The 6000-nt window shown below is 46.1% G+C and overlaps 1 long non-coding RNA gene across 3 annotated transcripts in view; it reads right to left on the bottom strand.

The window, feature by feature from the left end:
• Nucleotides 1–1307: 1307 nt before the first annotated feature.
• The window catches only part of LOC140065826 (uncharacterized), a 52203-nt gene continuing 47510 nt past the window's right edge, over nt 1308–6000 (bottom strand). For all 3 annotated transcript variants that reach the window (XR_011848075.1, XR_011848074.1, XR_011848076.1), the window contains one exon: nt 1308–3892. This is a non-coding gene — a long non-coding RNA (uncharacterized lncRNA). The remainder of the gene's footprint in view (nt 3893–6000) is intronic.

The raw sequence follows: 6000 nt of genomic DNA, 5'->3' as shown, positions 1-6000 counted from the left end.
TGTGGAGGCCATTTGAGTACAGTGAACTCATTGCCATGTTCAAGAAACCAGTCTGAGACGATTCCAGCTTTATGACATGGCGCATTATCCTGCTGAAAGTAGCCATCAGATGTTGGGTACATTGTGGTCATAAAGGGATGGACATGGTCAGCAACAATACTCAGGTAGGCTGTGGCGTTGCAACAATGCTCAATTGGTACCAAGGGGCCCAAAGAGTGGCAAGAAAATATTCCCCACACCATGACACCACCACCACCAGCCTGAACCGTTGATACAAGGCAGGATGGATCCATGCTTTCATGTTGTTGACGCCAAATTCTGACCCTACCATCCGAATGTCGCAGCAGAAATCGAGACTCATCAGACCAGGCAACGTTTTTCCAATCTTCTACTGTCCAATTTCGATGAGCTTGTGCAAATTGTAGCCTCAGTTTCCTGTTCTTAGCTGAAAGGAGTGGCACCCGGTGTGGTCTTCTGCTGCTGTAGCCCATCTGCCTCAAAGTTCGACGTACTGTGCGTTCAGAGATGCTCTTCTGCCTACCTTGGTTGTAACGAGTGGCGATCTGAGTCACTGTTGCCTTTCTATCAGCTCGAACCAGTCTGCCCATTCTCCTCTGACCTCTGGCATCAACAAGGCATTTCCATTTTTCGGACCATTCTCTGTAAACCCTAGAGATGGTTGTGCGTGAAAATCCCAGTAGATCAGCAGTTTCTGAAATACTCAGACCAGCCCTTCCGGCACCAACAACCATGCCACGTTCAAAGGCACTCAAATCACCTTTCTTCCCCATACTGATGCTCGGTTTGAACTGCAGGAGATTGTCTTGACCATGTCTATATGCCTAAATACACTGAGTTGCCGCCATGTGATTGGCTGATTAGAAATTAAGTGTTAACGAGCAGTTGGACAGGTGTACCTAATAAAGTGGCCGGTGAGTGTACATCCAGGACCAGATTCAAGCTTACTCTCTAGATACATTAACAAAATCATGTCTACTTCAGAAATACTTTAACAGAACCAAATCTACAACAATGAAACAGCAAAGAAACAAAGCCTACTACATAGAATGCTAAATATATACATTACAAGAAACGATCAGACTTAAGGTACATTCGAACGAACGAACGAAAAGGTCTGTATGCGTATCATACCATACAGGTTTTTTTTATGGGTTACATATGGCCACATTCATTTCACAGGACAATACATCCAACCATTTATATTGCCGTTGTTAGAAAAGTACCTTTTGCTGGCCGTAAAAAAATATAGAGCATGTCTTATTTCCTCCCGTATATGGGTCCTGTACACGGGTTAAATGGAAGTGAATCCCATTTTGTGAGACAAGCGGGCAGAAAACTTTGCGGACCAGCCATGTAGGTAAAAGCGTGGGAGGAGCTGACGGCACAATTGCTGTCAAATGCATGGAGCGTAGCGGAAACTGCTAAGCAAAGGAATGCACTTGGTGAGTGAGATTGACTCCCAGTGTCCCTATCAAGTTCCCTAAAGCCATGTGCAGCACCTGCGTGCCAGTGACCCCTGTAGCATTGTGCATTGAGACCAGTAAAAGCGAGAGAAAAGCATGATCAAAAAAAGTGGTAGTGGAAAACTGAACAAAAAATCCTGTCAGGATCCCCAATCCGGACTGTCCGATGAGGATGAAGTCCGGCGCGATTCACCAAGATCGTGCGCCCAAGATCCTGCAAGTGTCACTTCTCAGCTGAGGTCGCCAGAGTTCCTTCTTCTTCCCGGTGTATGTGAGTGCATATCTTGCGACACAATTTGACATGTTAAATCCCACGCATTGTGCGAATCCATCGCATCGTCCGTCGGCCATGCCCCCTGATTTGGCTCCGATGCGCCAAAATCCGTTCATGTGCGACACAATCCCCCCTGCGATCCCCGAAAACGTTGGAAAACCCGGCGGAAATTTCTTTCCAACATGCAGAATGATATCCCTCATCCGAGAACATTCATTAAGCATGGTGGACAGGAATCCCTTGCATATGCATGTCCATTTTTAATTTAAATTTTTCGTCCCACAGAATGGCTGATAGCCTAATGGGGCAGACTTTCTTACCCGTTCCTGTCGCGATCCAGCGCCGCATTCTCTGTGGAGGATGCGGGTCTTCCGGGGATTCACTAAGGTAGTGCGCCCGATGTCCACCAGGTGTCACTGCTCCGCTGAAGTCCGTCGGAGTTCACTGGAGTTCCCCATCCGTTGCTGGGTGCCGGTAAGTGCGTGTCAAGCGACACATTTTTTTTTCAAAATACAGCGTTTTTTCCGAATCTGTCGGGTTTTCTGATGGCCACGCCCCCGATTTCCATCGCCGATGCGCCACAATCCGATCGCGTGCGCCAAAATCCCGGGGCAATTCAGGGAAAATCTGCAAAAAACGGTAATATTCGGGTAACCTGACGGAAAAACGTGATTTGGGCCATTAGTAAATGACCCCCCATTGTGTTTTTTATGTAAAGTGTTATTTGAATTGTAGTGGAAATCTACGTCATTCTGATTATACATGGGTATTCCCAGAATCCAAGTTTAGCCCTATCCACAAGTATAGGGCCTAACGTGCTGATGGGTGGGGGTCTCAGTGCTGAGACCCCTACAGATCATGTGAAACCGGGTTCTGAATGGGTCCAAGGTACCTCTGCACCTGGTACCCCATCAGACAACATTGAGACCCCCAACGATCATTAAGTTAGGCCCTATACTGCAGTTTATAGAAATATATTGCATGGACATTCCCCTGACCAGATGATGAGCCGGGCCTCCACTACTCAACTAAGCAATTCGGGCAAGGCTGATCAGCCAAACAGGGGAATTGTCCCTGCATAATATGCATAATATTTGTACATAATGCAGTGTGCTGCAACCACACCAGTCTGTGCAGCCCGTGTCATTGAGCATCCAAGCAGCAAGTATACACGGTCTGCACACACTTGTGTGTACATGGCACTAATCCCTAATTCTCCACCCCCAGATCCGATAAAACACTAGACACAATTTTTTTTTTTTTTAAATGTATTTTCAATTTTTATCACCAAATGATAATGTCTTGGTTAACTCCTTTGACTCATTTTTAATCTTGTAGTACAAATACCACAAATCAAAAATGGGTCAATGAAGTTTTAAGATCACAACCCGTGTCAACGGGCCCCATCTCTTGCGAGTCCCTACACTAAACTACCCCCAAAAAAAGAAAATAATAAAAAAGCTAATCTATTAGTCCAGAGCCTCAATGGCCACTAATAGTATCGATCAGGAACTGCACCCTCCAAAGAAACAAAGCAGGAGGCAAACTGCTCATGAACAAACAATCCTACCACTCTGGAGAATGTTGTCCAGGGGAATAGATGCTGTTGGAGGTCTTCCCTCCAGTTCACCATCTGAAGTACCATCATGGATCCGAACGTAGTTGTGAAGAATAATGCACAAATGGTGCAGGAGGTTCAGTAGTTCCAGGTAGAGATCCTGGCTCTGGAAGGGCGAGCTGGTTGGAGCAAAGCCGTTCACTCATTCTGGAAGCCCTGAAGACTGCTGCATCCACAGAACTTCAATAGGCCCCAATGTCCACAATTCTAAACATCTAGTCACTATCAGCCAAAGCCAACAAGACAACAGAAAAATATTGTTTAAAATTTAAGAATTGGGACCCTGAGAGAGCCGGGATCTTCACACGAATGTGTTTCCCATCCAGCGGCCCCGATGCAATTTAGAAACTCTGCTAATTCCTGGAAACCATCAGATATCTGGATCCAGTCTTCAGCAGTCGGCTCAGCTGCTCCCGTATCCCTTCGAAAGTCGCTCTCACGATAATCAAAATGGTGGAAACATTCAGCTGGAACCCAAAATGCAGGGAAGCAAACTTGTTCCCAGTGGCAAGAAACCTAAAAAAGATAATGGAAAAAATGATTATTTAAAGAGACAGTACTACTTGAAATTAAGAAGTGTATATACTAGAAAAAAGCACATCTTGCGGGCATACGCTGTGATAGAGAATTAAAATGCTAATCATTCCGTTGAGTTCCTTTGCGCAGAGTAGACACAGGACAGAAGATGGCCGCTGATCACATGTCCACATCACAGGTCATTTGATCACCTCTATGTCTGGCTGTAGTGGGTTGGTTGACCAGTGTTGTGGTAAGTGTTGTGAGATAACCTCAATGAGGTAATGTGCAGTGATGGCACTTACATATTACTATTGTAACAGAGCAGAACAGTCTGTTACATCATCAATGGGAGCGGAGCATAAGAGTGAGTAGGAGTTCCTGAGAAGTAAAGTATTATGGGACTTGTAGTTTCCAGTAGCGGCAACTACGATTCGACCAGGTTCACTTAATTTTCCAAAGAAAATTTGTTTAGACTTAAATCGAATTATGTCGGATTACCTTAAAAACAGGTATTTTCTGGCTGCAGAGAGCCTGTAGGGTGTTGTAGAATGTTGTGTCATGCTCAAATATGCATAGGGAACATGATTTGGTCTTCAAACAATGCTGTGTTTTAGTATGACATGCACATAACAGCTGCTGCTCTTAGAATCGCTTCACACTTAAATTCCATGGGCACTTAAAGGGGCCAACTTCACCAAATAAGTGAAGCTGGAACGCAGCCTGACAAGATTAAATCTGTGCCAGCTCGAAAGGACTGGGCTGTGGGCCAAGATCCCACTATAACAACAAAGTGTGCACTCTTTTTACACTGACATCAGATGATTCCATAAATTATGACAGACAAATTGAAGAGGAAAACCAAACATAGTGGCAACAACATAGAGTGATGGAGCGTGAAAACAGCATTATGGAAATCACAGCGTGTTCCGGGGAAACAGTGGTCAGTTGGCAGCAGCATGAGTAGGCTGCAGTGTGTCACAATGACAAATTATGAAGGTGGCAGCAATAAGATAGGCCACTGAGTGGGAGAATGACAGAGTGTGCAGGTGGCAGCAACATGGTTGGCCACAGAGTGGCACAATGACAGAGTGTGGAGATGGCGGCAACAGCATCATGAGGTCAGAGAGTGGCACAATGACAAATTCTGGAGGTGGCAGCAACATGGAAGGCCACAGAGTGGCACAATGACAGACTGTGGAGGCGGCAGCAAGATGTGGGCCACAGAATGGCACAATGACACAGTGTGGAGGTGGCAGAAACATGACAGGCCACAGAAAAGCAGAATGTGGAGGTGGCAGCAGCAGGAGGTCAGAGAGTGGCACAATGAAAAATTCTGGAGGTGGCAGCAACATGGTTGGCCATAGTGTGGCACAATGAAGGAGTGTGGAGGTGGCAGCAACATTGTGGGCCACAGAGTGGCACAATGACAAATTGCTGAGGTGGCAGCAGCAGCAAGAGGTCAGAGAGTGGCACAACCACAGTGTGTTTAGGTGGGCAGCAAGATGTGGGCCACAGAATGGCACAATGACACAGTGTGGAGGTGGCAGAAACATGACAGGCCACAGAAAAGCAGAATGTGGAGGTGGCAGCAGCAGGAGGTCAGAGAGTGGCACAATGAAAAATTCTGGAGGTGGCAGCAACATGGTTGGCCATAGTGTGGCACAATGAAGGAGTGTGGAGGTGGCAGCAACATCGTGGGCCACAGAGTGGCACAATGACAAATTGCTGAGGTGGCAGCAGCTGTATGAGGCCAGAGAGTGGCGCAATGACAAATTCTGGTGGTGGCAGCAACATGGTTGGCCACAGTGTGGCATAATGACAGAGTTTAGTGGTGCAGACAGCAGCAGCAGAAGGTCATAGAGTGGCACAATGACAAAGTGTGGAGGTGGGTGACAATAATCCACCAGTATTGCTGAAGCCAAAAACAAACATGAGTGGATCCAAAACAGAGATGACCAGTAAATGGGATATTTGCATGTCCTCTGTGTTCTGTATCCACACCTGCTTTTGACTATCAATCCTAAAGCTTTTCATTCAATCTGACAGATTAAATGAAGGGGGAAAACCAAACATAGAGTGGTGGAGGGTGAAAACAGCATTATGGA

Source organism: Engystomops pustulosus, chromosome 6, assembly GCF_040894005.1.
Source record: "Engystomops pustulosus chromosome 6, aEngPut4.maternal, whole genome shotgun sequence".
Classification (NCBI taxonomy): domain Eukaryota; kingdom Metazoa; phylum Chordata; class Amphibia; order Anura; family Leptodactylidae; genus Engystomops; species Engystomops pustulosus.
The sequence above is the reverse complement of the archived record's forward strand: the minus strand, read 5'-3'. Positions and strand labels throughout refer to the sequence as shown.